The following is an 11,198-nucleotide window of genomic DNA, read 5'->3' as shown; positions in this document are numbered from 1 at the left end:
GGAGTTGTTTTTTTAAGCTTTCAATGGCAAGCTGATTTTCACAATTTATATGGTTTGTTGGTTTGGTTACACTGCATATCCCTCCTTCCTTGCAACCAAATCAAAGATCTTGCCAATGACAAGATCAAGATCAAGTGAGGTGATCTCACAGGCAAGATCGAAGTATGTCATGATGTCCTATGGACCAGATCAAAGGCATTGAAGATATCAGATGACTACAATGGTTTACCACTTTAAAGGCTTCCTAAAGCCAATTATTAAAAAAAAGAAATTGAGAAGAGAAAAAGTAGGTTGTGAGAGAAAATGAGAGAACCCATGTCAGCTAGCAGAAAGTTTTGATGGTTGAATATGAGCATTTGAAGTATGCAGGAGTTCTTGGCGACCGATAGCAAAAGGTTTCAGGAAAAGTAGGAAAGCTATAGTGTGACAGCATTAACAATAATTTGTAAAAATTTGAAGAAAAAACCTGTTCAAGAACAAATATAGAAGCAACCTCAAATTCTTAATTCACACACACACACACACACACACACACACACACACACATCCAAAATAAAGATACAAAAAAACAAATCAATGCAATCAACTTATTATCTCTTGCTCCAGAACTGCTGTCAAACTTAATAATGAACACTTGTTTAGTACCTCTGTAACAGAAAATAATGTGATTGTATTTGCCACAGACGAAGTCTTGCTGGAAAAATTGTCTACAGCACCAGACTGTGGTATGTGAAATCTTCAGGCTTCATCTGCAGGCTCAGATGGAGAAATGTTGTTTACTGTAATACTTGATGTTATGGTTCATTGTAAAGTCTCTGTCTTGTCACTCAATATAGATTTTATTGAACATAAAAAAGTGTCTCAAAGATTTCCCACCTTTTTTTATCAGAGATGTTGACGGGAAGACTGGCGAAAGGGGTCATCTCTTGCCAGATGACACCTAGAGAATAGTAAACGTTTTTTATATATTTAAATCAAATATTGAAATGTATTTCATTTAAGTTCAATGGTAAAAGATGGTAAACATAAAAAAAAACGGAATTCATGGATCTTGATGAAAAGAAAGAATGCAATTTCGTGCAGATCCAAATAAATGTTTTGGTTCCACTGAGTTTACATGTGGTTTCGTAAGGGGACTGTTGGGCCTTGGCAGAGCTCTTAATTTGTAGCCAATACAGATGTTTTTATGATAAACGTGCATGTATATATAAAAATATTGATTTGCTTTTCACACCTGATCCTTTTTATTGCCTCATTGATACATTGCAAATATTGGACAGAGGTGTCACCGTGTTGATTAAACGCTCCAAACATAAATTGAAGTACTGGACAATTGAAATTTGGACTTGATTAATTGCACTGGATGAATTGTATTTAAAATGACCCGGGATGCCATGGTTACCAAATTCCATTGCAGTCCTTCAAAAGATTGGAAGATTAAGAAATGTTTGCCACATTTAGACATATGCTGCTGTTTCCTTTCAGTGGTTAGCAGCCCTGGTGAAGTTCCCTGCTGTGCTTGTTGATTGTTCATTGGCTCCACAATGCAACTAATCAGGTCACATTAAAGATATTAATATTCTATTTTACTTTAGACATTTTAAAAACTCTCATTGCTGAATGATATGAGCCCTACCCATCTGTCATCTCCTCCTCCTCAGTCAACATCCCCTCCTGTTCTGGATTCACTATGTTTTATCTGAGTGCATGCAGGTGCTTGGTGGGATTTCATCTTCACATGCAGCTTGTTTACCATTCACATATTGACGTCCTGTATCAGCATGTAGCTGCTGTCTAGGTGTGTGAAGAAGAAAAATAATATATGAATCACAGCATACTCTATCACTGAAAACTGAATAGGAGACTTAACCAGGCTCATTATCATGTGGTTGACAGTTGCATTTATATTATGGAGTCGTCAGTCCATGATTGAGCGGTTGTTTGTCAGTGTAATAAATTGTGTGCTTAAGCTACTTTTCTGCTTGATAAATTACCTGATTTACTGTTTTTTTTTTACAAACACTATCTTCTACTTTCAGGCTGTCTGACCTGTGGAGAGAACTGTCCTGTGTTTGTTTGGTGAGTCACAAAACATGGGAGGTCTTTTTGTTCCCTCCAGAGGATACACCGGTAAAGAAATGAATTTCACTGTTTAGAGAGATTGAATACATTTGTGTTTCTCAGTCTCTGACTATATAGGATGTTGAACATTTGGATTTATGGAATATTTTTATCCACGGCTGTTTGAAATTTTCTTGTATGCACAACTCTCTTCTGAGGTTAGAAGAGAGACAAAATAGTGGTGCAGCCTCAAGAGAGCCGTTCAGAATAAATATGACTTTATTTTGGAAAATTAAGCAGTATGGGAATGTTTGGGCCTCAAACCCATTAAGCACAGTCAGATACAGGGAAGTGTGATTGTAGACGTTTAAAATTATTATTTTCATTTTCTCAAAGACATTCAGGCATAAAGCAATAAAACTCAAGGATTGGCAGACTCTTTATCTGCCGTCACTTGAATGTCTGCAATGCTGTGCCTATACAGCTCTGCTGCATGGACAGCTTCTTATGATTAATCTTTTATTCTACTGTAAAATCACCTTTCCACACATATTTTGCTGCGACACACAGCGTACATTGCTACACCTTTTGTTCTAATGTGGTTCTGCTGTCTGTCATATTGAGACACTGCATGTATCTCTGCAACGTACATATCTCATATAAAAATCTAATAGGGTCCATTAATGAATCATAAGCAATACTGTGGCAGCCATGGTGTTATTGAATATGGCTGTTGGCAGCGTCATATCTGTCAAATGGAGGCATCAGTATGGGCACACTGGCACTGGGCGAGATTGTTTTTTTAATTTTTGGCGGATGCTGCGTCCCATGTGTCACAGACTTGACAACTCTCTTTCATCCCATCCATTTAATGTCATTTCCACTTCCTCGCCACCTGTGATTCATCAGAGCTTCGGTATGGCCAAAAAGAATATAAGATTAAATAGAAAAAAATGAATACGATAATTGGCATTCATGGCCAGATTAGTTTGAGAGGTGTGAAGAGGATTGGAGCTACGACAAAAAAACATACAGAAAGTAGAGTTGAAAACATTTTATTTATTTCCTGCATGGTATTTTGAACACAGCACATTTCTTTCAAAACATTATTGCGCAGTAATTGCATGGATTGATGTTGTAGGTGTCTTCATAGATTTCTTTAGCTCCTGTACCAGACTGACTGTAGTTGGCTGGCAGGTTGGCTGCTGCGTCAGTGAGCTTCATGCTCTGTCCGCAGCCAGGTACTGTTTACGTTGGAACTCTAATGGATCTGGGAATACCCTGAGGCCCAACCCTTCATTTCTTCCTAAAAGCCTTTTCAGTGTTTCATACAATCAATCTATGAGTTGGGATATCTTCCCCTCGAAGCCAGGGGCAGAGCAACTGGATCCTAATGTACTCTGTTCCGTTTATGCTGGGACAGTACAGACGTGTCAACTGGCCTCCTTAAGTCGCCTGTACTGTAAAATAGTGCTTATAGTGTGTTTAGAAACAGAATGGGCTGTTTCCTTGGCTTGCTATTTGAAGGTTCTGTGAAAAGTTTAATGTCACTTCTTTCTTTCACAGTATGAATGCAAATATGCTTCTGTCAATTACCATGCAACAACTTCACAACCGCAAAAGAATGTTATACCAACTTACCACAGTAATCATTGCATTTACTTTACTCACACTGCAAATTGTTGATGTGTTTTAAGGATTATCTGACAAGCACAAATAGAGATATTCTGAAGGAGACATATTATACTGTTTCCGCGTTTGCCGATCTTCTGGTATATTGTAAAGGTTTTATTCTGTATGTAAAAGTTCTAATGAGGACAAAGTGAAGAGCGAAGTCCTGAAAAGCCTCATCAATAGTCTGGCCGATACTTCTGCATCATGGGGACGTCATGTGACATCAAAACGCCACACATTTACATAATGGACAGCTAGAGCTAGAGTGTGAACAAAGCGGTCAGTGGGCAGCCTCAGGTAGCGCTGGAAATGACACAGCTCCTGATGGAGCCGGTGAAAGTCCCCGAGCTGTGAGCTCTTCAGGGTCTTCACACCACCCGAGTGTGAACACAGAGGCTGAAAAGTGGCAGCGATGGACAGAATAAGGAAAGTGATGGGTTTTCTGAACATTTATCTTAACCTTTTTAAACAAAAGCCCAAATACAATTCATGAATCTGAATATGAGCATAATATTCCTCCATTCAGCATAATGACATGAAACATTTTCAAATATAGATATATAAATATAATATAATATATACAAATATAATAATTTTAAGAAAGTATTGAGCAGCAAGAATTTGTCACCTTTCTAAATTAGTAAATCATATATTGGAAAACAGGTTCTAGTCAAATATATCAACACATAAAATGCAGAAAATAATCCATTGAAACAATGGCCGAAATAAATTAAAGAGAGGAAAAAAATTCAAATAATGAATTACTTTGACAGGACACGTGGAATGAGAGAGGAATCAAACAGGAATGTGAGAAATTGAGCTGTCTGCCACTGACCAATGAGTGCCTGATGATGCAGTAACCCTAATTATCAGATAACTCATTTATCCTGACAGAATGATTCACAGCCACTGGAAATACATCCGCCGTATCCAAGGTGAAACACACACACACACACACACACACACAGAGCACTTTGTCAGAAACTGCCACTTTAGTGATCGATATGTTTGGTTGTGTGTATAAGAGCAGAACTACCAAGAAGTTGAGCTCACAAATTTCCTTCTACTTTATTCGTTCTTTCCTACACTGGAGCCTGGTGGAGACCGGTTAGCTTTGTTTTATGTGCAACTAATTAACTAAACAAAATACAATAATAATCCAAATATGTTTCCCCGCTGAAACATTTTATGGTACGTTCTCACTGTAGAAATCATTCAGTCCAAGTACAAAACTAGAAAGCTCAAAAGTTTACATTAACCCTATAGATAATAAACTTTAATATTAAAAACCAAGTATAAGATCTTTAAAAAAAAACTAGTCGGCACTTACTGCTTGATGAGTGGCACTGGGTTTATTAATTTATGGTTGAATTTTATATTTGCATGTGGGTAGATCTCAGTTTGTTGAGGGAAACAGAAACAATGGGATCCAGGAAGTAACTTTCTTAAGCTGGAGAGGGATATAAAGTATTTCAAGGCCTTTGGGATATGTGTCAACTGTAAAGATCCTCATCCAGAAATGTAAAAGGACGTTCTAGAACTCAAGGAGTGAGAGACTGATAAATAACCCAAAGAGCTGCTGAGAAATTTGCATGCGCGCCACGGATGAATCCAAAACAAACAGCAGGGGGCCTGAAAAAGTCCTTGGAGAAAAATATAATTAACGTCCACATCTCTGTAGTCAAGCATAGTCTGCACACATATGGAAATGGGAATAAAGAAGAGAGGCAGCTGCTTCTTACTTCTACACACAAGGCAGCACATATGTATAGTATGCTGAAGAGCATGTGAACAAACCATGGTCTGATGACAGCCAAGTTAGAATAATTATCTGGTCATGGTTGCACAGGTCTGCCTTCAAGTAAGGGGACAACATTTCCACAGTAAAAACAGGGAGGATGCTCACTAATGTTTTGAGGGTGTATGTCTGGATCAGGTGTTTTGCATAAAGTGTTCTATGTCTGGGTTCACCTTAACAAGGCAACACATACAAAGACACAAGCTGCTATGTTTCCTGCCAACATGGTGGCGTTTTGATTTGAACTATTGAGTGACTGTTGAAAACAACAACTCCCGGAGCTCAATATTAACAGACTTTAAATCAAAGCCTCTTATCATTAGTCAAAAAGCAAAAAAATTAAGAGTAGACCCCTGCAGTCGTAATGGACCAAAGCACAAAGCAAAGGTAATTCATGAATGGTTTTAAAGAAGAATAAGGTGAACGTTTTGCCAAGGCCAACCCATTCTCCAGACTTGACAACAACAGAAAACCGTTGGATAGATTTGAAGAAGGCTGTACATGGCAGACATCCAAGCCGTGTGGTAGACTTGGAACAGATATGCCACAAGAGTGAGCTAAAATTAGGATACGGAAGCTGCTCAGAGGGCACTCAAGAAGGTTGGAGGTGGTTCTGAAGGCAAACGGGGAGGTACGAAGGATGTGAGAAAGAATGGATGACGTCTGATAGAACATTTTATGTAACTGTTTTGTTGTGGAAAATATGTAAAGGGAACTGTCTGGAAATGTTCAGTTGGTTCACTATTATCAAAACACAAACAAATGATATTTTTTTAAGTAGGAAAGAAAAATATTCAGCTCACTGCTGCTCCATTATACTAATTTCCGAAGCATAGTTGTAGCACCAGCAGTGCTGAATGCAAATACCTTTAATCTATCAAAGACTTTAGGTCTTTACAAGATTTGACTTTGGCTCTGTTGTTATGACCTATGGCATTCATCAAATGTGTCTGCTACTGTCTAAATTACAATACATTCTAAAACACCATTACTTTTTATATACCTGAGGGACCTACTGCGGCTACTAAATCAAATAGTCTTTAGAACTACAAAAAAAAAAAAATTATAGCTCAGGATAGAAGGCCAAAAAATGGCTTGTCCTGAAGGCTTAGTTAGGTTACAACTGATGAGTTCACAAGTTGGGCAAAAGTTTTAAATTCTTGTTGCTCATACAACATTACATTATTAAAAGCTTTTATTCTACAAATCACTATTTAATTAGTGTGTGTATGAAAGAAAGACTGAGGTGTTTCTGAGCAAACATTTTGAAAAATATTAACATCTGTAAATAAAATAGTTTAAAACAGTTGTAACCTTGTCTTTCTCTAGTAAATAAACAATACTTTCTAGGGTCCAAATACAACATATTCTCAGTGTCCTGACGCAAGATGGGGAATTGGCATAATCTTGACTTGAAATCTGTAGCAGTGATAATACATCAGGTAAAGATTTCAGAATGTCAGGCACATCAATATGAGGCAAGTCTGCTTTTGCCAGAGAGCGAGAGAGTAGAGAGAATTTCAGGGATGGATTTTTCAACTGCCGGAGACACATCCCACCTTGGCCTGAATATCTGAAGAATACAAAAGCAGAAGAAAGAAAAGGTTTATAACGTAATTTAAAGATTAGAGTTATTTCCATTCCTCACCTTTTCTATGGTCATTGCTTCAACTTTCCTTTATGTTTTTTAATTAATAAATGACAGTTGAGACACGTTTCAGTACAGAATTAAACAGTTTATCTTTCATTGTTGGCAGAAAACTAGGTCTATTGTGTGACTGTCAAATTATTGCTTGTGAAAATAAAAGCTTTTGTCTTGTTTTGACACACACTTGAACACATAATCGCAACTACAATAAGTCAATCAGTGTCAATACAGCAAGGACTGCAGGTTCTCGGTCCTCTGGGGCTTCTGTCCTGTTCCTCTGATTTCTAAAGGATGTCTTGTATTTTTTACTACCTTCTAAAACAAATTAATATTAAAAGTCACGGTGGTGAAGAACACATTTGATCAAAATATTTAAAGACAGAGGAGGAGGTAGAAAACATTGTTAGCATCCACTATTTTAGGCAAATGATTGATGCTGTCATTTTTAATGATGAGTCACAACTCTTTTTAGTACATTTACCTTCCTCCCTCACCTGTCACCCAAAGCACAGCCTCTATTTAACCGTCATGTTGATAAAATCATCAGATCATAGTCCAAGCTATAGCTAGCAAACTACCAAGGTAGCTAGTGCAAATACGTACGATCAGGAATAGAGAGGCCTTCTAATGATGATCTCCAGCTTTAGCCCTCTTCTTTAAAGCAATGCAGCGTATGTGTTTTAACGTGTCTTCATCTGTCTCTTTCTAATGAATTGGGGATTTCAGAAAATGAATATATTCAGGAGCTATTGTGATTTCAAACTTACCACACAGAACAGAGCTCTGAATACTGGAACTCATAAATGCTTCATAATAAGCAATGCACCCCACCTCAGAATACAAATTGGTCTTAGGGAAACTTTCCACTGAAGTTTTATTATTCACGGCTGGTTGCAGAGTGTTTACGATGGGGATCTTTCTGACCAGGGGTCAGCCTTGTCCCAGCTGCATTCTGCTTTATTGGTGTGACTCCTCCCTGACTAAAAATAACCTGCCTGTCAAACAATAAGAAAAGATATTATGCAGCATAATATCCTCTTCTGCACCGAGTCAAAGAGAAAGATATGATCCTTTACCGATCATATACCAAGGCTTTAATTCAGATGTAGTCTTTTTTACTGCTGACCAAATTCTGAGTATACACCACCACATATTACCAAGTTTTTAGGCTATCATTGATTTCATATTTTCCACAGAGCTATTATCCATTTCAGAACACCATTGTGCTAAACCAATTTGCCGAGACATGAACCTTGCCGGAGATTCAGTATGTAATCCATCTCACCAATTTTTCGCTTTTAGTCTTTTGTTACACTACCATTGTGCAGTAATGCAGTTGTGAGCTTTGAAAGCAATGTTTTCAATTGCATTGCCCACATGCCTTGCAGAAAGACATCGTTAAAGTTTAAAGAGCATTATTTTAAACTCAAATCCTGAATATTATACTATATTTGTACAATAAAGCCTAAGGGAGAACAGTGCAAAAATGATGCTCAGAACATCTTTCTTTTGATTTTGTATTGGTTTTAATATGTATCTCAGTGTGAGCATTTTATTACATAAACTAGATCAGCAGACATTTGACACATATATATGCCGAAGTGAAAAATGGATGATCATTCTTTTTCACTTATTAATCTCTACATTTAGAGGGGAATCAATATTAAATGGGTTAAGAATGAGGATACAACAGTGTGTGTTACAATAAAACACTGAACAAATGTTCAAGAAATATTTTAATATGAATCACTTCTGCAGTTTTGGGCAAACAACACAAGAGTTTTGCTGTCAAGGTGTATGGTGTGTAAACATCTTTGAACTTTGTAACTTCTGCAGCTCAGAAAATGGAACAATAAAAAACCAAATCTTTCTAGGCAATTAAAAATGTCTCACATTGTTGACTAATTATTCTATACCTGGTAGCTACTTGATTAGAGGATTCTTTTTGAGGGAGTGAACTGTGGAGGTCATTGATACTCCTGGTGGACGACAGAGCCTGAGGCCAACCACAGCACTCCAGCACTTGTCACCTGCTTACAGACATCATGAAGCTGATCGAACAGGAGGCTGACACTGCGATGCACTTCTACTGTGTTTAATACTTCCTCAGTGTGGCTGTTGTACATGCAAGAGCATTTTCAGTCCATTCTCATCCCAGTTTTTGGATTGGACCTCTTGTGTCCTGGCAAACAGCTCCATAGTAACCACTCAAACAAATATGAGTAGGTTTATCAGATATAACAGTTGGATGATACAGTAAGAATGTGGCTTTTACACCTTCCCACTTTCAGAGAATTATCTTTCTGTCCACTACACCTGACACCAAATATGCCAAACAGAATGTAAAGCTGGGGAATAGTGATAAAAGAGACTGACAGGACAAGGCCTATTGAGCCCACTCCACATCTTTTCTTCGGTCAATGGCATCGATCACTGCATTGTTGTGAAGTATGGGGACAAATCAACAACGAGACAAATACAGTGCTTCACTGCCAAGAAACACAGTTTTAGCTCTAAAATTATGCTTTTAAAAAGACATAGTGCCTGGGTGTGAAGTGGGGATCAGCACCTCGTTGCTGTAAATCAACAGCTCTATAAAGAAGTGAAGCACTCGTAATTCTATTGTTCTGTTTCATCATGGGAAGAGACCAATCATGGTTTGTTCCAATTTTACTTTCCCCTCTAAATATTTTTAGTAGCTGGCCTTACCGTAAAGGTTACACATATGTTGTTCTCGACCGCTATCACCAGCACCTGTATCCGTGGCAACTACTTTGTAGTAAATAATTAATCAATCCTTCAATTATTAATATGATAATAAATGATGTGTCGGAGGGTATGCAAATGCATGATCCCACTAAACAGCTATACTTCAATTAGCATATAATCATTAAGCAATCAATTATTCAGTAAGCAACCATTGGTCAACTATTTGGAAGTTGTAAACAAAAGGTTTGGGAGGGAGAACGGCCTTGAGGCATTTTAAAAGATAATCTGTTGAATGATTGCTTTGCAGCACAACGCTGTTAATGACAATAATACACCATCTCGTGGCATTATTGTTCTTTGGGTCTCTCTTTGTGCGGGATCGTCTATATTCATGCATCGATTTTCATTTGTATGACGTCATGACGTAGACGTCTCACAGAAAGTAAAGTAGTAAAGTAAAACAAATTTTGATACAAATTATGAATAGATTTTCATCAAACCTATCAGATACAAATTTAAAAATACTATTTCGTAGTTATCATGGATAGTACTATAAGCGCCTAGCCTGGATGCCAGACGAACTTAGCCCCGCCCACAACATTTTTGGTCGGGCAGTTCGGTCTGGAGTCGCTCCGTTGAGGAAAAATTATGCCCGACCGGGCCAATCAGATTGTCAGGGCGGGCTTTATACAATGATTGACAGATGATCAACGGTAACGTAATCAACCACGTCATCACAGTGCCCTTGGGTTGAATTCGTTTTCAACAAACATGCCTGCCGCTGACCTGCTGAGATGTGTAGATGCTGCCATTGAGTCTGTTTTAGAAGACATCGACAGCGCATTCATTTTGAAAGAGGAACACAGAAAGTGGAGGCGACGCCAAAGCACCGCGCTAATCCCTATCGCCCCGGCGCTTGGCTGTTCACAACGGATACTGAAGCGACGCTGAACCGCCGGGCAGCGCTAATAATATCACCCGTTGATCCAGTAGATCGCTGCACGGCTTTGTGCGAGTCACACCGGAGGCTGAAGCACCGCGCTGCGCCAAGGCTGCCTCGCGGTGCTTCAGCCTCCGGTGTGACCGGCACAAAGTTTTAACATGGGAGTGGATGGGAGCCAGCTGTTATTTAAGGCTTGGCGCTGCGCTGAAGCGTCCGGTGTGAACCCGGCGTTAGTAAATAACTCACATAAGTTGCTTAGCATACGTCACATACTACGTTGCTCTGATTGGTTGTAGGTCTATCCAATTGAGCGAAGAAGAATTTTACTTCCTGGTCAGTTGAAACACGCCCCATAATCACAGCCA

This window comes from Pleuronectes platessa, chromosome 1 (assembly GCF_947347685.1).
Source record: "Pleuronectes platessa chromosome 1, fPlePla1.1, whole genome shotgun sequence".
NCBI lineage: Eukaryota > Metazoa > Chordata > Actinopteri > Pleuronectiformes > Pleuronectidae > Pleuronectes > Pleuronectes platessa.
Note: the sequence above shows the minus strand (reverse complement) of the source record.